The 26,725-nt window shown below is 43.7% G+C and overlaps 1 pseudogene; it reads left to right on the top strand.

Moving 5' to 3' along the window:
• The first annotated feature begins 2,445 nt into the window (after nt 1-2,445).
• On the top strand, nt 2,446-26,340 carry LOC123460232 (annotated as a pseudogene).
• Nucleotides 26,341-26,725: the final 385 nt, after the last annotated feature.

Here is a 26,725-nt window from a genome sequence, read left to right as displayed (position 1 = left end):
CTCTGTAAGCGCTCTACAAGGAAAAAGTTCCTACCAGGAAATTTTGCTTTTTTATTTGGTGGTTATTAACATACTCTGGGTGAAAGAGAATATTTTATAAGGCAAGAATACCAAGGAGGAGAGCAGCCTATTTGGGGCAGGAGTTTCTCCTATCATTGTCCAACATTTATCCACTTCTAAGGTTAGCTAGGGAGTAGGAAGGCCTTCGCTCAAATCCCTCATACACTGCTCATTACTTACAGGACCCTAGGATGGTTACTTGACTTTTCTGAGTCTCAGTAACACACTGTAAAAAAAAAAAAAATAGCATTCGTGGGCTGAAGAGATGGCTTAGCAGTTAAGACATTTGCCTGCAAAGCCAAAGGATGTCGGTTCGATTTCCCCAGGACCCACATAAGCTAGATGCACAAGGTGGCACATGCATATGGAGTTCATTTGCAGTGGCTGGAGGCCCTGGTGTGCCCATTCTCTCTCTGTCTCTCTCTCTCTCTCTCTGTCTGCCTCTTTTCCTCTCTCATTCTCTCAAATAAATAAAATTTTAAAAAATGGCATTCACATTTATGTTAAGGTAATTGAAAATTACATGAAAGTAGCAAAGTAGGTAGCCCCTTTCTTTTTTCTCTTAGAGCTTGGTGGGGGGACTCTTTGTGAGCAGCTGTGCTTGTTGCAAACCCTTTGAAAAACAACAACAACAACTATTTTTTAACCTAATTACAATTGTGTTTTTCACTTCATCACATATTATTTTTATTTGTACAGGAGAAAATAGAAGCTTAGGATTAGACCCAACGGCCTGGTTTGTGGCTTAATTATACTGCCTCCAGGTACGGGTTTCTAATGGCCATACTGTTAGTGTGCCCAACCACACCAGGTTGCCCTGGATGAAGAGGCTTTTCGGGAAGGAAGGACTGCAGCGCTACAATGGAAATTCTCAACAAGCAGGGATGAATCAGTCCCACCATATCCACTAGAAGTCACTGGTGATAAAGCTTTCACAGCTTCTCTGGACATAAAAGACCATATTACTCCTCATGAGGGAGGCAAAAACAGTGGCTGTCCATGCCTGCATGAACAAGGATGACTGACTTCGAGTGACAGGGACAGGGAAAGTGGACCTGGTACGATGTTGCTGACTGGCCATTTTTATCCCATTGAGGTGCCAATCATTTTATTCAGGGAAATATTAACCAAGATTTTATTTTTGTCCTGTAGAACATAGCAAAGAATGGAAGATTATTTATGCATCAAGCTTTATATATTTTCCTTTTCTGCAAAACTAAGATTTCTGTTGCTAAAACAGGTAGGAATGGGGCTGGAACAATGGCCCAGTGGAGAAAGTGCTCGCCCCTGAAGCATGAGTCCCCAAGGTTGGATCCCTAAACCCCATGTAACAGCTGGAAGCCATGGAGCGCTTCTGTCCTCTTCAGAGGGAGGCAGAGATGAGAGAATCTCTTGGAAGCTCACAGGACCAGGTAGCCTGGTGAACAATAAGGAGAACAAGAGACACGGCCTCAAATGAGGGGGAGGTGAGGACTGACTCCTGACAGTTGTCCTCTGACCTCCATGTGTGTGCTGTGGCACATGCACGCCCACACATACACATGGGCATGCGCACATGTACACACACGCACACACACACACACACACAGAACTATTAGGTAGGATTATTATATTGCAGTACAGGTGTGAACAACTTCTCACACTGCAGGTGGGAAAATTTGTGTTCAAAAGGGTCCATTTAATGCCATTGGAGTCACAGCCAGGAAAATGGTTCCATTGGAATCAAGGCTTCTGATAGATGCTGGAGAAGAGCATCTCCTTACAAACCCTGAGCCTCCTCATATGTGAGGAATGAAGCTAACTGACCAATAGCTGAGAGGTTTAGAACTTCTTTTGACATTCTTCCATGTCCTGGTCCAATCCCCCCCTCAGATGGTCAAGTACTGAGAAAGTTGGCTAAACAGACAAGCTGGAATGAGGCCTCACTTTAGTTTCCCAAGCACCTAAGTCTGTGTCTCGGTGATTTCCTTTACAGTCTCCTTCCCTAAACTGGAAGTAGATGATTCCAGCAAATCCCCAGCTGTTGAATAGTTGCTATTTACATATAACCAATCCTCCACCCCCCATCACTGAATTGGAAGCCTATATCATTTACTGATTTGAAAGATCTTTGTGTGTCAAGACCATCCTAGGCATCCATAGCGTAGATTAAGATATATAAAATGTTGTTGGGGAAGGCTTTGGCTTCTCAGAAATACTAAGAGGTTGATGTCTTGACATGTGTGTGCTTCTGGATCAGCTTATTAAAGTTGAATGCCACTCCAAAAATTCTACTTTCCCAGACCTGTCTGGATCTGTGTCAAGCCTGGCCAGTGCTTTGAGGGCCCCAGAGGTGTATCTGTTCTGGGTGGGCCCTCTTAAGGGCACAGATGATTGGCGTAGGTGATGCGCAGCTCTGTCTTGCAGCCCGGAAGCACTGCCGTGGCGGGTTACAAGCATGGCACAGCCTACGGCGACAATACATCAAGGCCCAGCTCTTACTTGAAGGTGAGTTTGTTAAAAGATGGAGTTTCCACAAGCTCCAAGCCCAAGGAAAGGAATTCTTTTCATGATAGAATGAAAGTCAAAGGAGCAGGCAGGGGGGTTAGCGACTGTCACAAGCGAGGCCTTCTCTAAAACAGAACTCACATTCCATGTGCATCATTAGCAGTGGAGACGTTACTATTGTCTTGCTTTGTTGAGGGGCAGCCCACGTCTTCCTTCAGCATCACCACCCCGCACCAGAGCAGCTGGGCCGTAACTTGGGCTTGTATTTTCCATGCTCCTTTACAGAGGCTTGCTAAAGCTCTTCCTGCTATGAGCAGCCAGTCTCACCCTTCCTGATGGTAAACACCCTTTCAGTCTCTTTCCAATTATTCTAGCTTGCACCAAATCTATGCAGAAAAGAATGAGGCTAGAAGGTGAGGGAGTCTGTCATTCTGCCTCATGTGAAGTGTTAGGGGCTTGTTAGGAGTTTATTCAATTAGTAAGTAGGTATAGAAATTGTTAACATGATCTTATTGCATATAACTTTCCAAATGTGGTAGTTGAAAAGCAAGCACATTTGGGGCTGGGGAGATGGCTCATTGGTAAGGTGCTTGCTGTGCAAACAGGAGAACCTGAGTTCTCATGCACTCGTATAAAAGCTGGCCATGGGGCTGGAGAGATGGCTTAGCGGTTAAGGCATTTTCCTGCAAAGCCAAAGGACCTCCATTTGATTCCCCAGGACCCATGTCAGCCAAATGCACAAGGTGGCACATATGTCTGGGATTTGTTTGCAGTGGCTGGAGGCCCTGGCATGCCCATTCTCTGTCTCTCTCTGCCTCTTTCTCACTCTCTCAAATAAATAAATAAAAATTAAAACAAACAAGCAAAAAAGCTGGACATGGTGGTGCATGTCTATAAACCTAGCACTGGGGAGGCAGAGACAAGAGGATTCCTGAGTCTTGCTAGCTAGCCAGTCTTGCAGAATTGGTGAGTATGTGTTCCATGTCTGACTCAGACTGAAAAATAAACTGAAGCAACAATATCAGCAAAAGTGATTGAGGCCTGGAGAGATAGCTCAGCAGTTAAGGCACTTGCCTGCAAAGCCTAATGACCTGGGTTCGATTCCTCAGTACCCATGCAAAGCCAGATGCACAAATTGGCACATGCATCTGGAGTTAGATTGCAGTGGCTAGATGTCCTGGAGCTCCCATTCTGTCTCTTGTTTTCTCTTTCTCTCTCTCTGTCTTGCTCTGCTTGCAGATAAATAAGTAAAATATTCTTTAAAAAGGTGATTGAGGCCTCCATACATATGCATGTGCACCTGCATGCACAAATGTGCTCACACACACATAAACATGAATTCATTCTTACATGTACAATGCTCACATATGTCAAACACTGTAAGTTCACTTGTGATCTATAGTGTGCTTCCAGAAGAGTCACTGTAGGATAGAGTAATATTGGGGCTCAGTGACATCACCAAAGATGCAGGCTCTTTCTACTTCGGTATTCTGCCACTGGCTTCTCCCCTGAGACATTTATCCTTACGGCTGCAAGACGGCTGTTGTGTTTCCAGCCATCACATGTATACATAGTAACCTTAGTCAGAATTTCAAAGAGACAGGAGAAAGGACATTCTCTTGTGTTCTTAAGAGCAAAGTAAGCATTCTCAGAAGCCCATAACAAACTTCCCTTCAAGTTCCTTGTCAAGAATTAAGTCCTTTTACTATGTCCAAATCATCCTTGATGAGGAAAGTTAGAGAACTCTGAATAGAAGACTGGAGTCTGCTCCCTCCACCTCTCCTCTCCCAAAGATGGGAACTTGAGATTTTGAAAACAAAGGGAAGAGGTCAGAATTTAATGCCTAGAAATAAATTTTGCGTTTTTCAAAGATATTTTTATTTATTTGTAAGGGGGGCAGAGAGAGAGAGAGGGAGGGAGAAGGAATGGCCACACAGGGTTTATTACCACTGCAAACAAACTCCAGATGCATGTGCCACTTTGGGCATTTGGCTTTAGATGGGCACTGGGGAATTGAACCCAGGCTGACAGGCTTTGTGAGCAAGTGCCTTTAACAGGTGAGCCATCTCCTGGGCCTTAGAAATGGAATTTGCACCGGGCGTGGTGACGCACGCCTTTAATCCCAGCACTGGGGAGGCAGAGGTAGGAGGATCACTGTGAGTTGGAGGCCAGCCTGAGACTCCATAGTGAATTCCAGGTCACCCTGGGCTAGAGTGAGACCCTACCTCAAAAAACCAAAAAAAGAAAGAAAGAAAGAAAGAAAGAAAGAAAGAAAGAAAGAAAGAAAGAAAGAAAGAAAGAAAGAAAGAAAGAAATGGATTTCACCTGTCACAGGATTCCGCTCTGAGAGTCTAATCTGCCAGGCTTCCTGGGAGCCACATTAGGGTGGGCAGAGGGCCGCATCCTGGACCCTGCAGCGCACACGAGGAGCCTAATGTCCCAGCTCTGGGCAGCCTCGGGCGCCAGCCCTCCACCGAAGAGGAATGCCCTGCCCAAGGCCATGCTGTTTCCAGAGCCAGCTGCACCCATGACCCGTCAGCAGAAGGGTAGAGAAGCCTGGTGCCTCCTGGCCCCGTGGGACAACTCTGAAGGGCCACACAGCTTCAGGGACCTCGATGAATCGGGACTTCTTTGTGCCTGATCACAGTTTAGGGTCGTGTTTCCTGATTCCATCCATAAGCTGTAGACCCCAAGAACATTCGTACTAACTACCCTGTTTGCTCTCTCGTCCTCGGATCCTGTTTACTGGGTAGTCTGCAGTCTGGAGGTTTTTAGCCTTAAGGGTCTCTCTGGATTCTGTTTCATGGGACTGTCCAGAGAGGGGGTCATTTTTCCATGCCAGACACTTGGCAATTTGCAGATCCTCAAATGGGGGGTGATTCCTGCTCCCATTGAAAATGCTAGTCATCTAAAAAGACTCTCCCACACTGCCTCTATAATCATGCCTTATTCCCTTCAGCTTTCTGAAGAGGAATGTGAGGATGTTACCATGAACCAATGAAGCGTTCTGTGATCCTGAGGATGTGGCCAGTGTGTTATGTCATGAATGCTGTGGTCCCCGCAGCACTGATAGCAGCCTGGATACGATCTGGGAGTTTGCTAGAAATGCAGAACCCAGGCCTTATTTCGAGACCCATCGAGTCACAGTCTGTTTGAATAAGGGATCTGTGGACATCACTTTTCTACCTTTCCTCCCACTAGTTACCACACAGCAGGCTTTTTACAGTTACAATTATCACTCGAGAATTTAGACGCTTCACGGAGATTACAGACTGGGTGTGGAGGCACATGCCTACAATCCTAATCCTTGGCCGGTGGAGGCAGGAGAATCAGATGTTCAAGGTCATCTTCAGCTATGTAGTGAGCTCAAGGCTAGCCTGGGACACATGAAACGTTGCCAGAAAAGAAAAGAAAGGAAGGAAGAAAGAAAGAAAAAGAAAGTGAGAAAAAAACAATTATAAGTCCTTTCTGGATAATCCAATCATTTTAACCAGCATAAATTCATCCAAGTAACTTAGGTGTGTGAAGAGCAAACTCTGGGCAACATCTCATCTTTTACAGGTTTTATTCCTCAGGAGCATAGAGATGGTTGACCACAATCTAAGGGAGAAGAAAGAGCTAGACAAGAGGCTGGAGGGCAGGAAGATGCTGTGGGATACTCCGTGGTCAAAGTTCTCCTCATACTTCAAGGAAAGAGAAGGGATTCTCGATGGTTAAACCTTAGGTGTGAACTTCTAACCACAGCTCCCCTCATCCCTGAACAAGGACTTTGGAATGCAGATTCAGAGAGGGGAGGGAGGAGGTGGTTAAGACTTGCCAGAGGGATGCAGGTGCTGGAGAGCTCTGGGCAGCATTTCTAGAACCTTCAGCAAGTGGTCAGGGAGAAAACCAAAACTAGTCATGGGAGGCAAATGAAGGGCCTCTAGAACATATATCTAGGTGGAAAGCCATGTGTTTCTGGGGCCCCTCAGTACTGGAGAGCTGGTGTCCTGAGGGTCTGATCCTTGGATTTTTTTCTGCACGCTAGGGTGATTGGCAATACCAACTGTGAGGGTTAAGGATTCTATCTGGGTTTTCTTATCTGTCAAATAGGCATGGTGAAGGTAACCTACCTGGTTGAATGGTTCTCAAAAAGAAAAATTGAAAAGTTCTGGTATTATTTTCCTGTCAGTAGCCAGCACAGTAGCGGTTGGGCAGCAAGGGTTATTCATGGTAAACTAGGAAGAAAAAATAACCTTGACCCCTGGTAGCGGGATTCTGAGTGCGTGCGTTTGAAGGGGATCAGTGACTAGCCAGGGGCCAAGGCATTGTCTGTCTTCGGGTCCCATCTTGTTGGTGTGGTACTCTCAGTGGCCTGTCTAGATGACCAGCTGCTACATGCAGCCGATGGGAAGAAAAGGAAAAAGTAGCTTGTTCTTTTCACAAACTGATCTGCACACGTGTAAATCCCAGCCAGACTCAACACATTGCCATCTTTCCCTGCAAGCCCAAATGGAGATCAGAATCATTTGTAATTTTTCCCAAGTGGCTAGGAGCCCAGCAAAATCTAGAAGTCTGAGCTGGTTGTAATGGTGCACACCCATAATGCCAGCACTTGGGAGGTAGAGGCAGGAGAATCACAAGTTTGGGGGATACATAGCAAGACCCCATCTCAAAAGACCAAACTAAATCCAAACCATAAAGCAAAACAACAACCCTGGAAGTTCAGTCTCTTTGCCAAAAGGTAAAAGTGATGTTTGGGGACAGTTAGCAGCTCCTGCCGTTCCCAGTTTAATCACAATCCTGAAACCTCATGAGCAACAACTACACAGAAGAAATTGCACACCTTCCTCTCACTTTTCCTGGTAGCCATGCCTAACTACTGTCCACACCTGGATGACAGACCTCGTTCTTTTCACATTGAGTCCAGATAAAGACCCTTGTCAGATTCATAACATCTATGTTTACAATGATGGCAACATCCTGTTTTTTTTTCAAAAGGCAGGAAGGGTGGCTCATGCCTTTTGTTTATTTATTTATTTATTTGAGAGAAAGAGACAGAAGGTGGGGAGAGGGGGAGAGAGAGAGAGAGAGAGAGAGAGAGAGAAAGAGAATGGGTGCACCAGGGCCCCCAGCCACTGCAAACGGAACTCCACAAGCATGTGCCCCCCCCCCCTTGTACATCTGGCTTAAGTGGGTCCTGAGGAATCAAACCTGTGTCCTTAGGCTTTGCAGACAAACACCTTAACCACTAGGCCATTTCCCCAACCCATCATCCTGTTTTTTAAAATGATGTTAACATCAAAGTAAAATAATTTCTACATGGTAAGAGACAGCCCTCTAGGGATATGGTAAAGCACTCTTAGAATTGAGTTGGTATAAGTGAGGGTGCTTGAAAATTAGGAACCAACTGCCACCCCTTCTAATTGCTCTCAGGAGCAATGCAAACAGGGTCTCAGTGTCCCACTAGGATCCTAGAAGAACAACTGTCCTGTTCCAAGGCAGATAGTACATTCCTCGGTTTGTTTCTGTGCCAGGTAGGGTCTAGTCCAGGCCATGTGCTGGCCAGACCAGAGCTCCACCACTGAGCTGCACTCCCAGCCCTGAGCCCCATTTGTGAGCCACAAAACTCCGACCCTCATGTGAGATTTGCCCTCTGAAGGATGAGCAGCCTGGAAAAGATCTGGGAAGTCTGATACTTGTCCACCAGTACAGGTGGGGACTCATGCAGGGGTTCTAAAGGACACATTGACAGCGAGCTTTGAGACAGATGTCTTTTACATTGCTGCACACAACAGGAATAATGCTGCAAAACAATGTGATTGATAACCAGTGGGCTTGGATCACTAGGAGTCCTTACAGACACTTCATAAAGACAGACAAAAGCCTCTGCCGCGAGAGATGCAGATTGGGCTGTGAATGTCACTTGGCATGTCCTTAGCTGCTGCAACACATTGCTTTATTGTCTTTGGAGATCTTGCGGGGGGTGGGGGATGAAGTGGGGGTGGGGAGAGACAAAAGAGATAGAGTGAGGCAGATGAATATTAGACTTGCTATGTTTGTGCGCATAGGGGTCAACAGGAAAGTATGTTAAGTAAGGGTAAACATGTGGGCTTTTGGCAGGGAGGGAGAGAAGATGGTAATTATTGAAGTGATTTTGTCCTCTCAACCTATCTTTTAGAGCACCATCAAGAATACTAAATGAATTTCCAGGAGACACCCGTAGTTCTTTCCCGTTCTCATCAGCTTAGATTTTAGCCAGGGGACTCATGAAGAATAAATATTGTGCCAAGGTGAAAAACAATTATGGTAAAAACAACAACAACAAAAAGCTTCCACCCCAGGTCACTTGATGCATTTCTAGAGGAATGAACAAAATGGGCTGTGGGCGAGCATTTAATCACACCTGGCAGCCTATTTCTATCACATAGCAGCCGGTTGCCTGTCTTAGGTGAGCATCTGGGGACTGAGTCTCAGTCCTCCCTATTTCCAGGACACACAGAGAATTTCATGGAAACATCTTGGCTGATGAGGAACAATGACTGCAGCTTCCAAAACGAGAGGCAAGCTGGTAAAATCAAGGTGAATCTTCCCATATCTCTGCATCCCTCTCCTTCCTCCCAGATCCCCAGGTCACTGGAATGTGTCAGACACTGGGAGAAAGAAAGAAATAAGATGTTGTTCGTATCCTGCGCATGCTCAGTCTAAAAGAGAGCTCAGACCTATAAAAATGAATTATCTGGGCTGGAGAGATGGTTTAGCGATTAAACGCTTGCCTGTGAAGCCTAAGGACCCCGGTTTGAGGCTTGATTCCCCAGGACCCACATTAGCCAGATGCACAAGGGGGCACACGCGCCTGGAGTTCGTTTACTGTGGCTGGAAGCCCTGGTGCGCCCATTCTCTCTCTCTGCCTCTTTCTCTGTAGCTCTCAAATAAATAAATAAAAATAACAAAAAAAAAAATTAAAAAAAAAACGAATTATCCCAGGATATGGTGGCACATGACTCTAATCTCTGTGCTTGAGGGGGTAAACAGGCTGAGTTCCAGGCCAGCCGGAAGCCCTTGCCTACAAACAAAGAAACATAGTCAATAAATAAATAACAAATACCTTAATAAATAGAAAAAGGAAATAAGAAATAAAAGAAAGAGGGAGGAAGGGAGATGGAAATCCCAATACACCGAGCATGGGTGAAAGGAGCCACGTGGGGAATGTTCAGCAGGCACAGACAATGGGGAGGACGCTGAGCGAACAGTCTTTGGGGGTGACCTAGGGGCATCACCTTAAGGTGCAAATGGAGCAAATCTCCTTCCAGGAAGGGACAGCAAATAAAAAGGTGTAGAGGCTTGAACTGCCGGGAGGTGTTTAGGGAACCTCAAGTGTGTGTATGTAGGCAGAACGTGACTGGAGATGTGACCACAAAGGAACGTTGTAGCAAACCAAAGATGGAGGTCTGGGAGGACAGACTGGTGTGAGAATGGCACATCTTTTTTAGATAAGCAGGTCTAAGTTGGTTTCTAGGAAGTAGTCGCTGACCTGATGATCCAGAAACCAGATGCTGTGCATGGCGGTCAGGGTCCTTTGGGAAGTAAAATCACCTCGCCTCACCTCACATGGTTGAAGTAGAGTCTTACATAAAAGGACTACCCAGAGGCAGGGGCAGGCAAGGGAAACTGAGGAACTCCGAGACTGAGAACAACAGGCACTACACCTTAGGTTAAAGAAATGGGAAGGACATCATTAGCTGTGAGAGCAGGAGGTGCCCAGTCAAGGGGCATTGTTAGTACCACAGACAGGACCCAAAGCAAAGAGTAGGGGAGGGAAATCCACCTCTCCCTTGTCACCTTTGATCCCCTGCTGGTGCCTCTACAGGTTAATTCCAACCACAGTCAGTCATGAGAAAGTCCAGATGACACAGCTCAGAATGTCCTCCCCTCTGAGTCCTGTAAAGGACAGGGAAGGTTAAGGAATGGAACCCAGTTGGGACTTTGGGCAAATGGAGAATAGCAAGTTTGCTGTGCATCTGTCCTTTCGCTTGAAGACTTTGGGGATGAAGAGTCAATTCCTGTGGTCATCTTGATCCTTTTCTTTCATTGTCAATTAATCTCATGTTACATCCTTTTTTTTTTTTTTTTAATTGAGAATCTGACTTTCTTCCCAGGAGCAAAGAAACCCAAATGCATTTGCAAATAATTTTCACATCTTTTAGAACCTCACTGCTCAGGCTGGGCTGTGAACCCACAGAATTAGCCTCACTGGGGAGCTTGGCGATGTGAGTCTTGATAACCCAGTTCCTAGGTGAGGCACATGCGCATTAGGGTTTAAGAAGCCCTGCCCTAGGAACCAACTTCATGAGCTTGATGGGGGCTGGTGGTGGGAATGCAGCTAAGTCAGTTAGTATGTAGGTCCAGTTACAAATAGAAGAACCAAACCAAGCAGTGGCTTGAACGCAACAAGGGTTTTATGTTCCTCATGGAATGAACATGAGCTCTGGAGATAAATTCTTTCAGGACTAGGTTTCTGACTGCCCACTCTCCATCTAAATTTCCACTTTGCCATCTTCAGTCTGTGGCTGTTGACTTCGTTGTTATTGATTGGATCCCAAAACCCGAGGCATCACCTTGACTTGGCGGGGGGTGGGGGGAGAGAAAAGGGTGGAGAGCCAACCACCCAGCCTTTATAAAGAGTAGCCCTGGATCTTCCTCCCAGGAACTTGCAGTGGCTTTGTCTTCATAGCTGCAAGAGAGACTGCACCAAGAGTTCTTCTCATCACCTGCGAACAGCAGAGGTTATGGAACAGGAAAGAATGAAAAACTGATATTGAGGAGAGAGTCATCTGAATCTGTTGTCATAAGTAGCACTGAAAATTATTGATTGGAAAACTCTCATTTCATCTCATACCACTGATGAACACCTGTAACATGCATTCTATAATTTGGATTTGCCATTTGTAAAAATAATAATAATAATAATAAGGTGAACTCAGAACTTCTTGGCAAGGGACAAAGTAAGATTATAGAAATAGAGAAGGAAGAATTAAAAATTGAAAAGTAGGGCTGGAGAGATGGATCTGCAGTTAAGGTGCTTGCCTGCAAAACCTAAGGACCCGAGTTCAATTCCCCAGTACCCATGTAATGTAAGATGTACAAGACAGTGCATGCATCTGGAGTTCGTTTGCAGTGGCTTGAGATCCTGGTGCACCCATTCTCTCTCTTTCTCCTGGCCTCTCTTTTTCTATCTCTCTCCCTCTCAAATAAATAAATGAATAATAAAATATTTAAAATTGAAAAGTATGAGTTGAGGCTCACAGTATTCATAACTCAAAATAATTTCTTTAGCATTTGAACTGAAATATACTTTTCCCCCTAAAGAAATATTTGCTGAACAAAGTAAAAATATGCTTAAGAAGACAAAAAATACCTAAGGGTTTTTTTTTTAAAGAAATTGTGCCCAGGGGCTGGAGAGATTGCTCAGTGATTAAGATACTTGCCTACAAAGGACATGGGTTCAATTTTCCTCAGTATCCACATCAAGCCAGATGTACAAAGTGATGCATGTGTCTGGAGCTCATTTGCAGTGGCTAGAAGCCCTAGTGTGCCCATTTCTCTCTCTCTCTCTCTCTCTCTCTCTCTCTCTCTCTCTTTCTCTAATAAGTAGATAAATGAAATATTTTTACAAAAGAAATTGTGCCCATATTTCATTTGTGTAGAGATTTGAATATTTTTTCTGGAAAGAAGTTTTATGGCTTTCCCATACCATCTTCAAGTTAGAATTATTATTTACAAGCTGATAACAGCTAATTTTATACCTGCCGTACTGGGTTGTTTTTTTTTTTAAATTATTTATTTATTTATTTATTTGAGAGCGACAGACACAGAGAGAAAGACAGGTAGAGGGAGAGAGAGAGAATGGGCGCGCCAGGGCTTCCAGCCTCTGCAAACGAACTCCAGACGCGTGCGCCCCCTTGTACATCTGGCTAATGTGGGACCTGGGGAACTGAGCCTCGAACCGGGGTCCTTAGGCTTCACAGGCAAGCGCTTAACTGCTAAGCCATCTCTCCAGCCCGTACTGGGTTTTTAATACCTGTATTCTTGGAGTTCTTGTAGCCCATCCTGACAAGTGCACAGTATTTGAAAGAAACACAAGCCTGAATTTAACAAAAGTACTCTGTATTTCCCATTTCACTAATTAAGAGTGTTTCAGTTCATTGCTTTGTACTGTGTTCAAGTAGTGGGTATTCACAGATCTGCAGAATTTCTCTTCCTTCCCTATAAACCACAGCTCACATTGAATACATAATGTGCAAAGCTATGACATTCAGACATCTACTTTATGGCTATGTTGGAAAGAAGAATGTAGCCAATATTTAGCCCCTGGAAGGACTTCTGGTTTTAAAATCCCATTATTGGGTTGAAGAGATGGCTCAGTGGTTAAAGACCCTTACTTGAAAAACCTGGTGGCCTGACCTCAATTATCCAGTATCCATGTAAAGCCAGATGCACAAGGAGGCGCATGTGTCTGGATTTCATTTGCAGTGGCAGGAAGCCCTGGTACACTCATACTCACTCTCTTTGCGTCTTCCTCTGTCTCTCTCAAATAAATAAATTATATATATTGGAGAGATGGCTCAGAGCCTAACAACCTGGGTTCCATTTCCCAGTACCCACATAAAACCAGATGCACAAAGTGGTGCATGCATCTGGAGTTCATTTGCAGTTCCTTCTGCTTGTAAATAAGTAAATAAATTTTTAAAGCAACCCATTCTAAATGTCAGGTTATGGTCTCAAATGGCAGCATGTTGTCAGGGCTGTTTGCACAGGCTATGCAAGTCTACAGTGTGAGTTCTTATCCCAGCTGGGTTTAGACAGGAGTTGTAATTCTGAGGAACAACATTATTTGTTTCTACCAGGACCACTCTCACACCGACTAAATAGACTCCCATGTGCCAAGAGCCGCTCCTCAGGATCACAGTATATCACATTCCTCATTGGCTCTCCAAAGTAGCTTCTCTAACCTATGAACATTGCCATGTTTGATGCTGTTCAAACATCCGGGCATGATCTTCTCTGTTTCCAAGGCTTCTGTGGTGTTATTGGCATGTTAATTATTACTGCAAATGACAAGATGTGCAAAATGGTGTCCCCTCTTCTTAATGACATAAATAAATGAAGCAATTAATTTTACACAATAAAAACAAGCAATACAATGACTTACAGATTTGGAGTTTCTTCATTATTACATCAAATTGAAACTAGAAACATGTAATTTCAAAGGCTCATAAGTAAAAATGGAAACACAGCTGATACCACATTAGCTTGTGGGCTGCAAAATAATGTGGGGTTTTGTGCAGAGACGAACAGTCAACATCTTTTAGGTCTTTTAGGGTAGATAAGATTCTGAAACTATAAATCTTCCCAGAGTCGAGCCATCCCAATGATCTAAGCCATTTATGTGCTATAATGAAAAACAAAACAACTTTTTCTTGTTGTCCTTTGATATTAGTTTGGAATTCCAGAAGTTACTTTGCCTAGGACACTCAGCTCCACTTATCTGCACTTGCAGAAGCCTGAAGCCTATGATTGATCTTGTAACTTCAATATCTCAGGAGAGATAAGTAGGGAAGCAAATTTCCTTGGAGAGCTGACAACAGTTTTTAAAATGAAATGTGTATACACCAGGCCTGACATACTCTATTGCCCACCATCTTTGAAACTGTCAGTTTCAGGGCTGACATTTTGGTTCTGTGTGTTTGTTTTGGTGAGTGAGAAGCAACACATATTTTCGTTGACATCTTGTGCAATTTTACAAGTATTCAGGGCACATTCCCTGCTTTGCATGGAAAATGTATCTGCGCAGTTGTCAGAATGATGGACAGAGGAGTGAACGATAGGACAGAGTGCTGATCTCTGCTTGTTATTACGTACAATAGCCTACTAGGAACCGTGATGTGCTGGTGAGACAAACTGTGTCCCATTCTGGAACATATTAAGTTTGTCTCCAGGACACACATGACTTCGCTAGGGTGACGAACCTCATTCATAATAGATGCTAATCTTTTCAGGGCTGGCTGATGACAGCACTTCCTGCCCTTCACGGAATTAGAGCTGGGTTTTATCAAAGGACTCGAACTGCTTGCTAATTAGACTAATTCCCTCCATCATGAATTATTTATTTCCATTGGTAACCGATCACTGTGACATTAATGGGTTCTGCTCAACTTAGTTTAGCACTAATACACACTAGGAGTTAAATGTTTAAAAATTCCCGATACCTCACTCTAGGTCAAGTGTTTCTCGGTCTCACGTTTGACAGAGTCCATGAAACTTCAATGATGATGTTTCAGGTACAAGTCAAATGGGATGGAAGTCCCCGATTTTTTCTATATAGGAAAATGAATCCATTTCTTTCACTGCTCCTGCGTCTTCTCCTGACTTGGCAGGAACATGTCGCCCTGTACCAGGGCATGCCTCCTGGGCTGGGTAAATTTTGTCAAGATCAAATTATCCCATGGAAGTGCTGTTGATTCTGCTTAGAATAACAGTATTTTAAAGTTGAACCACACAAATAGTGTAAGCTGGCCAGCTTGAAGTGGTATTTCAGCTATTGATATATGTTGATCAAAAATTAGAATGTGGGCTAGACAGATGGCTTAGTCATTAAGGCACTTGCCTGCAAAGCCTAAGGACCCAGGTTCAATTCTCCAGGTCCCACATAAGCCAGATGCACATGATGGTGCATGCGTCTGGAGTTGGTTTGCAATGGCAGTATTATTATTAATGGCATGTCCATTCTCACACATATCCTCTCTGTGTCTCTAATAAATAAATAAAAACAAATCAGAAAATGCTTATGTAATTTTTTAAAAAAAAATTAGAATCTAAGGGACCCCACAATGTTGATCCCATGAGGTTGTCGTCTGTAATGGGGTGGGACTTTGCGTTGGGGTCACCCATGTTCCTATTCATAATACCTGCATTGAAAGATCACGAGTCAACTAAACTAAGGAGAGAAGGGCTGGTGAGTACAAACAGATGTTCCCAAGTTCTGATAACACTGCCAATGGCTGGAGCTGCTTCTTGGACCCCAAGGATGAGGGTAACTGAAAGAATGGAGTAGAAAGTTAGGTCTCAGACAACTGTTTTTCACAGCCTCTATACTCTGCATTTCTTTCTTTTTTTTTAACAACTTTATTTTTATTTATTTATCTGAGAGAAAGAGGCCGAGAGAGGGAGAGAGAGAATGGGCGCACCAGGATCTCCAGCCACTGCAAACAAATTCCCAACACATGTGCCCCCTCGTGCATCTAGCTTACGTGGGTCCTGAGGAATCGAACGGAGGTCCTTTGGCTTTGTAAGCAAACACCTTAACTGCTAAGCCATCTCTCCAGCCCTAGATTCTGCATTTCTGATGTATGAAAGAAAGAGACTTTCACACGGTCCAACTTAACTCTTTTTCTAGTCAGTTGCACATGACCAGACGTAATCTTATGGATGCTCTTTGCTTTCAATAAAGTCTGTGCACTAAAAAACTCTGACCTTGCTCAGTTATTTATAAGCACCCTTTAAAATATATATGATTTACACTTATAGCCCACATGGTACACTTGTCAACGTTTAAGGTTATAAAGATCAGCATTTCTCAAAGCATAGTGTGTGTGGCATCTGAACCCCAGAAGTCCTATTAAAAGTAAAGATTCCTGGGTCTCATGTGGTTTGTTAGTGGAATATTTGAATTAGCAGATAGCTGGGCACTGTGACACATGCCTGTAATCAGAGCGCTCAAGAATCTGAGGTGGGAAAATCTGGGGTTTGAATCTGGGCTACATAAAGAGACCTTGTCTTAAATGGAACGAAATGAAACCAAACAAAACACCTAAAGTACACCATTGTAATCTTGTATGTGGCTGACACTGGTCATCCAGAAAGACCTCAACATTGATTAATACCTTCTCAGAAATACTGAGCCAGCTCATTGAGCATGGCAGGATGCTCCACAGAAGGCTATTGCTGACTTCTGGGGCTGGCATCTGGGCACTGTGGCAGTCTCATCACCACACAGGAAATGTACTTCATTCATACTGACTGATCAGAACTTCAGGAGGTCTGTAGATGACAGACCCAAGTATCATGTGTCACAGCATGCTCAGGGGACACAGAGGAAGAAGGTGTTCAGGTGGAGGCCCTCACAGTTGCTGTTGAGAGAGGCGACTGTACTGAGACACCTATGCTAGGCACTTTAACTACAGCATACCAAATTGTGGAAGATGGGTAAAATAAAAAAGAGCCAGACGTGGTGGCGCACGCCTTTAATCCCAGCACTCGGGAGGCAGGGGTAGGAGAATCGCTGAGAGTTCAAGGCCACCCTGAGACTACAGAGTTAATTCCAGGTCAGCCTGGACCAGAGTGAGACCCTACCTCAAAAAAAAAAAAAAAAAAAACAAGGTAAAACAAAGGCAGGATGATCAATGCAACTGGAGATGAGGTTCCAAATGAGGAACACAAGCATAGTGTGGTCCATGGGGCAATATGACAAAACCACAAATCACAGGTTCCGTAAAAAAAAACAGCTATGGTTCCAAACCAAAGCTGAGTATCTACACACACCCAATGTCAAGACTGCTGGTCTCAAGTTCACACACACACACACACACACGTGTGAGCAGAAAGCCATGCTGCCAGCAGAGTCAGGGTTAGTAAGGGACAATATTCTATGCACATGCATTAGCTCCTAGAAAATCTTATCAAATTTTATTTTGAAGGGAATCTTTCAGATTTTTCAAAGAAAATTGGTAACATTGCATAACAGTTTATTTTTTTTTGTTGTTGTTGTTGTTTTTTTGAGGTAGGGTCTCACTCTGGTCCAGGCTGACCTGGAATTAACTTAGTCATCTCAGGGTGCCCTCGAGCTCATGGCGATCCTCCTACCTCTGCCTCCCGAGTGCTGGAATTAAAGGAGTGCACCACCACGCCCAGCTAGTTTAAATTTTTAAAAAAGTATTTACTTGTTTATGAGAGAGAGAGAGAGAGATTATGACAGTGGGCACGCCAGGGCCTCCAGCCACTGCAAATGAACTCCAGATGCGTGCGCCCCTTGTGTATCTGGTTTTACATGGTTACTGGGGAATGGAACCTGGGTCCTTTGGCTTTGCAGGCAAGTGCCTTGACCACTAAGCCATCTCTCCAGCTTGCATGATATTTTGTTTTGTTTTAAATAAAGATAGTCAAGATCAATGTGACTGAGATAGCTTGCTGATATGTTGGTGATGTGGATTTGATTTATACGGTTACATAAATTTTCAGGAATGTACATTCATAGAGCAAATGTATTTATGAAGTATTTACTAGATTCTAGCTACCTACATTGGATAGAACTAAGTTCTGGAAGGGTACGTGAAGAAATTGTGAATTTGTTAAGAATTTTTAGGTGATTCCTGAACTATTTACCCATGCAAGGGGCTAATTCTACCTGAAATCACAGACTTCAACTTAACAAACAAAGGGTTGGGGGACATCCTGCTCTTAGTGAAGAAAGAAAGTGCTTTTGTTGGTGTCTCTTTCTCATGGCCACACTCAAATGTCCCTGCTGCTCTGTTTTCCCACAGACACCCCAGCACCCCTATTTACATATGTTTCAGAAAACCTTGGATCTCAGTTCACTATCTGACATCCTGCCCTAAGTCCTTAGTTTTTAATTCATTTTATAGATCTGAAGTTGTCAGTTGACTAAATTGTTTTCCTCTTTCCTCACTTCCCTTTTCATCCTCTCTACAGGTCACATTACAGCTGGAGGAATTTTGATTGGAAAGGTTCATTCATGTGTTAATATCTTGTATTTTGAATGGCTCTCATTGACAAACCTTCTACAAGGCACAGCATCAGTTAATAAACCATGAAAATAAAGATTTTTTCCTAAAAACGTAAAGCTCTCAGGGGGCTACTAGCCAAGGATGTAAAATGCATTCTGAGAAATGCTGGCCTGATCACACTTGCTGTTTTTCACATCAGTCATCATCAACAAGACTTCTTGAAGATATTTTGGCATGCACATATGCCTGGCTTCCAGTGGCTTCAGTAAATTATGTCCTCAGCTTGTATTCTGAGACTCTTTGCAATCATTGAAGAACTATTATTTTCTTTCTTTCTTTCTTTCTTTTTTTTTTTTTTTTTTTTTTTTTTCCTGAGGTAGGGTTTTGCTCTAGCCCAGGGTTACCTGGAATTCACTCTGTAGTCTCAGGGTGGCCTCCAACTCACAGGGATCCTCTTGCCTCTCCTCCTAAGTGCTGGGATCAAAGGCATGTACCACTGATTTTGAATACAAGTTTCTTACATTAAATATGTCATTAATGCATTGTAGGAAATGGTGACCAGGAGAAGCAGTAGGACAGGATTTGAAGTCTGAAAGACAGATCAGCCTTCATTCAAGTATGGAGCCTGGAGTGTCATAGAGACCTCAGACATCTGGAGATGGAGGTAGTAACCATGATTGCATGTGACATATCTTCTACATTCCACCCCAGGGCAAATTATGTGACCTACCAACTGATGAGCTCTGGAATCATGAGCCACCCATATCAACATACCTAGATAGTCTTCATTGTTTGTGGAGAGAACTCCTTAAAGTTGCAAATTTCCTGCTAGTTAGTCAAGTTCCTGGAGGCTTAGAGTATTGGGAAAAGGTGGTCTATAACTAGGAAGAAAACCAGTGAGTAGATACAAATCAGTTCTACAGGTAGAATGGGGAGAAGGGAACATTAATTAAAACAGCTTCTTTCTTTTCCCCCACACAAGTCTCACTAGGTAGATCAAGGTGGCCTTAAACATGCTGTGTATGTAGCCCAGGCAGCCGTCAACTCTCTGTCCTCCTGCCTCTACCTTCCAACAGCTGAGATTGCAGGCTTATGTCACCACACCCAGCTTTAAAGAACTATTATAGATATCTTCAAGTAACTAAAGAAAGAGAGAGAGAGACAGAAAGTGAGCATACTGAGGAGGGAAATAAAGGAAAATAAAAAGAAATGAATGGAATCTATAGATATTCAAACATACAATATCCAAGTAGAAAAAGTTACTGGGTGGAATTAATAAAATATTGGGCACAAAAGAAGGAAAATCCCACAAAGACACAGGAATAGAATCTACACAAAATCAAGTACAGAGAGAAAAATTACCAAGAACAAAACAACAGCAAAAGTCTTCTAAAAATGGAAAGCTCAGAGCAATGGGGGCTTGTGAGACAATAGTAAATGACTTAGCACACATGTGACTAGGGTCTTTAAGAAGGAGAGGCATGCAGAAGGGGATCATGCTTCTGGAGTTTGTTTGCATTGGCTAGAGGCTCTAGCACACCCATTCTTTCTCTGTCTGTCTGTCTGCGTCTCTCTTTCTCTGCTTGCAAACTTAAGGAAAGTGAAAGAGTATAGATTTGAATAAATAATGTTTACAACTATAATTCAGTGAAAATGATGAACTCTTAAATAAAAGAGGCCCAGTGAATTCCAAGCAGGAAACACACACACACACACACACACACACACACACACACACACACGAGAGACACAGAGAGAGAAGAAGTAATTAAGAGGAACTTTTAAAAGCATACCAAGAACAAAGATGCTATATAAAAGGGACCAGAGCTAGACGACTCAAAAAAAAAATCTTTTAGCAGCTACACAAACTAAAAGAAGATAGAATGGCATCTCTAAAGCAAAGAAAATAAGAGCAATAACTGTCGATTTAGAATTTTATATCCAGCAAAAATACCCTCCACAATTAAATGCAAAAATAAAACTGTCAGGCAATCAAACGCAGAGGAAATTTATGGCTAATTAGTTTATTGTAAGAAATGCTGAGGGGAAGTCCTTTCAAAGAAGGAAAATGGTACCAGATAGAAAGGTTCATCAGGGAAAGAAATGTGGATAACTAGAAGTGGCTAGCATATGAATAAATCCAAAAGGTGTTTTCCCAGTTTTTGTTTCTTTGAAGGATATGAGTAAGTAAATAATCTGAACAGAGTTAGAAGACAGATATTGTAAAACTGGATTTTAAAAATTAAAAAATTTCATACGATTTTTATAAGAAAATTGTTTTTAGCTAGGTGTAGTGGTACGTGCCTTTAATCCCAGCACACAGGAGGATTGCTATGAATTCAAGGCCAGTCTGAGACAACATAGTGACTTCCAGGTTACCCTGGACTAAATCAAATCCTACCTTGAAAATAAATTTTAAAAATCACTTACTTTATTTAGCTTACAAATTAAAGAATGGAAAGATTTAATATTTAATATTAAAAAAAACCTAATCATTGGCAAGAGAGGCTAGGAGCAGGGCTATGTTGCATACCATTAAAGCGAGAATGGAGAACAACCAAAAACTATCAACAAGACAAGAATAGCTGATTCCATGACAGGAGATGAACCATCCCTTGCACAGCAGTTAGGGCTCAGGTGAAACCACAGATAGGAACTGGCGAGGTGAGCATGAGTGTTACTTCCAAGGCGAGCCTGACAGCCTGGGCCAGGGTGATGGAGACAGATACTGAGGATACTCAAAACGCACCAAAGCAGAGATCCAGGAGCTGCTGAGAGCTCAACACTAAAGTAGACTTAAAGCACACCCACCACGGCTCAGGGAATTGTACAGAAGGGGGGGCAACCCCATGCACACACACAATGACTGACTGCTGCTCTCACAATTCATAACCCCACAACTCTATGGTGAGGGCAGGGAGGAGGGAAGTGATGGTACCACATAAGATGTGTCCATACAAAGTTTGTATTTAATACCAAAAATAACAACAATGCTAGATGGCTATTTTAAGATCATAAACTCTAGGACACAGACTATTTCTAGAGAGATAAAGAGGGACAGCAATGATGATTAAGGAAACAGTTTATCAAGACAACACAAAATCCTAACTGTGTGTGACCCCAATAACACAGCTTCAAATATACAAAGAAAAGTCAACACAAAGAAAAGAAACACATCACCAGTTACGGTCATGCTATGAATCTTCTCTGCGTAATTACAGAAAATCCACAATGACACAGACCACTAGAATACTACTGAGCTATTTGATCAAGTGAGTGGTTATATAGTATCCATCCAACCAGAGCCGAACATGTTTAACTGAGCATGGGAAAATCACCAGCAGGCCATGTGCTAGAGCCATAAAATAAGCATCTATGTCTTAATTTTTTTTGGTTTTTTAAAATATTTTAAATTTTTATTTATTTGAGAGAGATGCAGATAGAGAAAGAGAGAATGGGCAGGCCAGGGCCTTTTGCCACAGCAAAAACACTCAAGACACATGCATCACCTTGTGCATCTAGTTCACGTGGGTTCCGGGGAATCAAACCTGGGTCCTTTGGCTTTGCTTACCTTAACCACTAAGCAATCCCTCAAGCCCAGCATCTGTGATTTTTGTTATTATTGTTTGTTTGTTTTTGTTTTTTGAGGTAGGGTCTCACTCTAGTCCAGGCTGACCTGGAATCCACTATGTAGCCTCAGGGTGGCATCAAACACACGGGGGTCCTCCTACCTCAGCCTCCAGAATGCTGGGATCAAAGGCATGCGCCACCACGCCCGGCTTAACATCTCTGTTTTTAAAAGGACTGAAATCATAGTCTGCTCTCTTGATCACAAGGCAGTTAAATCTGGAGTCAATAACAGATATGGAGAAGATGATGTTAATAGTGTGTCCCTCTGGACAGGCACACTAACAGCATTAGAGGTCCTCTACGGCTCTGGGACAGATATTTTGTGTATTACCAGTGCTTCCTTCAAACAGCCTCTTTGAAACTGTGAGTCTATGCCTGCCAAGTTCACTTTCTCTGCCCCGCGGTGTTTCCAGCGTCTCATCTCTCTGAGGGAGAGTCATGAGGCCCATTCCCTGCTGTCCACAGAGCAGATCTCTAGTGCTAACGATGGCCTGGAAGTCTGATGTGTAGACCTGAAGTACTGGGTCCCAAGCCCCAATCCTGCCTGCCGGCACCTCTCTTCACTCCTCACTGCAAGCAGGTCTTAGAAGCAGCAAAGACCTGAAGGCTTTTGTCCCCAGCAGAGAGCTAGAGCACAGGCCTGAAAATGAGCCGGTCCTCAGGAGTGAGTCAGGACAGGCCTGCGGGACTCTGAGCATCCTTTCTGTTAGCTTTCATGGACTTCTGTTTATTTCTTTTCAGAGGACCCAGAACTTCTCCTAAAAGCCTGACTGGGTTTTACCCATCTCTGTGGGCAGCAATAGAAGGAGGCTGAGGGGACTTTGAAGATCAGGGGAGAGGATTAACGTAAGGAGGGCAAATGCATCAGAAGTTGAATTGTAACAGGAAACAGCTGTGTGGTAGGAGTGGACTCAGAAGCCGCCACACGAGCTCTGCCTCTTGCTTGCTGTGAGATGTTTGGCAAGTTTCTTATGTCCTTGGTCCTTAGTGTCCCAATCTACAAAACAGGGACAAAAATATATGCCTTATACAGGTGTCCAAAGCATAATAAGTAACATTTTACACACACACACACACACATAGCACACACACATACCATACATACTCACCACACACACCATACTCCACACACACACACATATGCACACACACATGCACAAAACAGTCATCTTGTTTATTGAATTAAATAATACTTGTAAAATGTCTGTTATCTCTAGAATGTAGTATGCACACAACAAACACAAGCTGGCATCACTGTTTCCAAAACTACCTTACTGGTTTAAACTAATGAATTCCTGGTCCCCGGGCATAGACTGCCCTTTATAGAAAGAGAGGGCCAGAAAGAATCAGGGTGAAGATTCTTCAAACTTCCACTTTAAAATGAGGGCAGGAAGGAGAAAGAAGTGAAAAGGAACAGTTTTCTTTAAGAAAAGTCCAAAGATTCTCTGCATTGTTTTCATAGGCAACCTGCTCACCCTCTGGTCACCACGGAGCCTGAGGTACGGGACTTCTTTCCAATTGTAACAGAAAGCCCATTTTCTCGGCTCCTTTGCAATGGTGTCCCCTGAAGATAAACACACCACTTAGAGCTATACGTTCTGTAGCCTGTTCACACTTTCTAAATATAGAAGCCAGATGATTACTTAATTTAGCTAGAAATGGCAGATTGTTGACAAAGAATCCCTGCTGAGTTCCGATGCCTTGCAATGCAGCTTTTATGAAGCACATCATATCGGCAGAACCGACTAACAATGCCATTTGCTTCATATGGTGACATAATATTTAGCTCTGTCACGGGAGTCTAATTGCCTTATTTTTACAATGTTAGCACTCTATTGATAAATATAGATTACCTGAATCAAGTCAGTCCTGTCGCAGCAGATGCAGGGTGAAGCTTTTTGGTGAGGGGGAAACTCATTGCCATAACTACCATATGCTATTCTGACACTCACTCACCCAAAAGGAAGGTATATATTTGGTACACAAATAGGATCAATCGTATACAATCATTTAATTAACTCACGATAGAATCAGCATCACACAATAGCCTCAGCCTCAAAGGGGACCTGAAAATGAAATCCTGTTGCCCTTCGTTCTGCCGCTTGGTCCAAGTGTGTAGAGGGTGCTGGGGGTCGCCTCCTCTTTGCCTAAGCCATTGTTTTGGACGAGAGTGTGCCTCTGCCTCCGGGCACATGGGAACACAGTAGGGTTCAGAGAACCCGACTCCAGCTGGCTTAAGCGAATGGAAGAATCACTGGCCCTTAGGACTGGGTCTCCATTGAGATGATCAACTCCCTCAGTGCGCTGCTTTCAGCCCGTAGATCTGCTCTCCTTGTACATCCAAGGATACAAGGTGCTCGTGGGCTGCACTGGGACAGCTTGAGTGCCCACAGAAGAGACCATGCATCTCCTGCAGGAAGCATGGGCACCAATGGACCTGCTCAGGCCTGACTCACCTGCTTACTTCTCACGTGAGGTACACGGCTGGCGGAGGGGGCAGGGATTTGACTTCACTGCAGCAATCATGTAGGCCCGGACGAACTGAGGGAACCGCGATCCCTGAAGGAAGGGCAGCTGGGTGGGCACAAGACATAGTCACCCCCACGCTGCACTGGAGGGAGGAAGCACAGAGCTCGAGGGGCTTCCTAAAGAGGGAATTCTCTTGGATTCAGGAACGCGTCAGGAGGTGGGCACATCTGAAAGAAGACAGGGCTCCTCAGGATTTGCCAAATGGAAGAAATCTCTTCCTTTTAAAAAATTATTTATTTATTTATTTATTTATTTATTTATTTGAGAGAGTGAGAGAAGGAAGGAGGAAGAGAAAGAGAAAGCAAGAGAGAGAGAATGGTCATAACGAGGGCCTCCAGCCACTGCAAACGAACTCCAGACGCATGCGCCCCCTTGTGCATCTGGCTAACATGAATCCTGGGGAATTGAACCAGGGTCTTTTGGCTTTGCAGACAAACACCGTAACTGCTGAGTCATCTGTCCAGCCCCCAAATGGAAGAAATTTCTCTATGACCCCGAGAACTACCAGTGCCAAGGTAGAAGAGTTCAGCCCCTCCCTATGAGAGCTGCTGAGAGGAAACTCCAGATCAAGAGCTCAAAAGAATTATGACAAATGTGTACAAGGGACTCAAAGACACAGATACACACATGACTGGCATCTGGAATAAGTTCAAACAGGAAGTAGAGCCCCGGCATAATATGACACTGTGGGCAAGGGGAACTCCGGAGCAGATTCCTGGAGGGAGGGTTTGAGAAGCTCTTGCAAGATATATGAGGGCTGTGTAGACATGTCCCTGCTGTGATTCCCTCCTAGGCGTCTTTTCTGGGGCACAGTACTTAGTTGTCTCTGTCAGGCCTCTCACATACAAGTGCATGCCACCCCCCGCCCCTGACGATTCCATGAACACGAGCCCACTGAGGCCCTAGAACTAACTATCTATCTATCTATCTATCTATCTATCTATCTATCTATCTATCTATCATCTATCTGTCTATCTTTTTTGTTGTGGTTTTTTATTTTTATTTATTATTTATCTTTTGAGGTAGGGTCTTGCTCTAGCCCAGGCTGACCTGGAGTTAGTCTCAGGGTGGCCTCAAACTTATAGCAATTCTGCCCCCCGCCAGGTGTCCCAAATACCGGGATTAAAGGTGTGTGCCATCACACCCAGTTTAGAGCTACCTATCTTTAAAGGTCAACAATGATCATCACTTTAAGGGGGATAATGACGAAAACGATCACCAGTTGTCACTAAGACAGTAAGATGATCTGCACATCACTGGGGCAGAGACAGACAGTGGATTCTGAAGGTAGTCCAGTTAAAGTAGCACTGGCAACTGTGGAAATGCATGTACCACCAGAGGTTCCTGTGAGGCTTCGAAATGATACCGTTTGTGGTCTTAAGGTTGAAGTGTGGTTTGGGGCCTGTGCACATTACTGGATAGCACTGAGCTGTTGGGGAGGGGGAGCAGGGCTCCACAGGAAAAAAGTGAAACTTGCTGCTGATGAAGAGGATGCTGAGGAAGACGAAGATGATTTTGATAATGAGGAAGCTGAAGAAAAAGCTCCAGTGAAGAATCCACATGAGATATTCCAGCCCAAAATGCACCGAAATCAAACCAGAATGGAAGACTCACTACCTTCCACACCAAGATCCAAAGATTAAGAAGTCTTCAAGAAACAAGAAAAACTCCTAAGATGCCAAAAGAGTCTATATCTGTTGAAGACACTAAAGCAAAATGTAAGCAAGTATAGAAAAGGGTGGTTCTCTCCCCAAAGTGGAAAGCAAAGTCCTCAGTTATGTCAGGATTCCTTCTGCGTGACCAGAAGGCTGTTCAAGATCTCTGGCAGTGGAAGAAGTCTCTATCTCTTTAAAATTTCTATTAATTTATTTGCAAGACACAGAGGGGGGGGTGGCAAATAATAGAATGGGTGCACCAGGTCCTCTCCATCTTGTGCATCTGGCTGACGTGGGCACTGGGGAATTGAATCTGGGTCCTCAGACTTCGCAGGCAAGCACCTTAACTGCTAAGCCATCTCTCTAGCCTGGAAGTCTCTTTAAGAAAGTAGTCTACTTTGATGACATTTTCTGTCTTCATTTCTGTAGCAGTTGATATCTGGCTGTCTTTTTTATAATGCAAAGTGAGAACTTTCTCTACCATGTTTGATAAATGTTAAGTTCCATTGCCAAGAATGTGTTGTCTAAAATGCCTGTTTAGTTTTAAAGACAGTTGCTTGGTTTTAAGTATGTATGGAATGT

Source organism: Jaculus jaculus, chromosome 4 (genome assembly GCF_020740685.1).
Source record: "Jaculus jaculus isolate mJacJac1 chromosome 4, mJacJac1.mat.Y.cur, whole genome shotgun sequence".
Taxonomy (NCBI): domain Eukaryota; kingdom Metazoa; phylum Chordata; class Mammalia; order Rodentia; family Dipodidae; genus Jaculus; species Jaculus jaculus.
The sequence above is the reverse complement of the archived record's forward strand: the minus strand, read 5'-3'. Positions and strand labels throughout refer to the sequence as shown.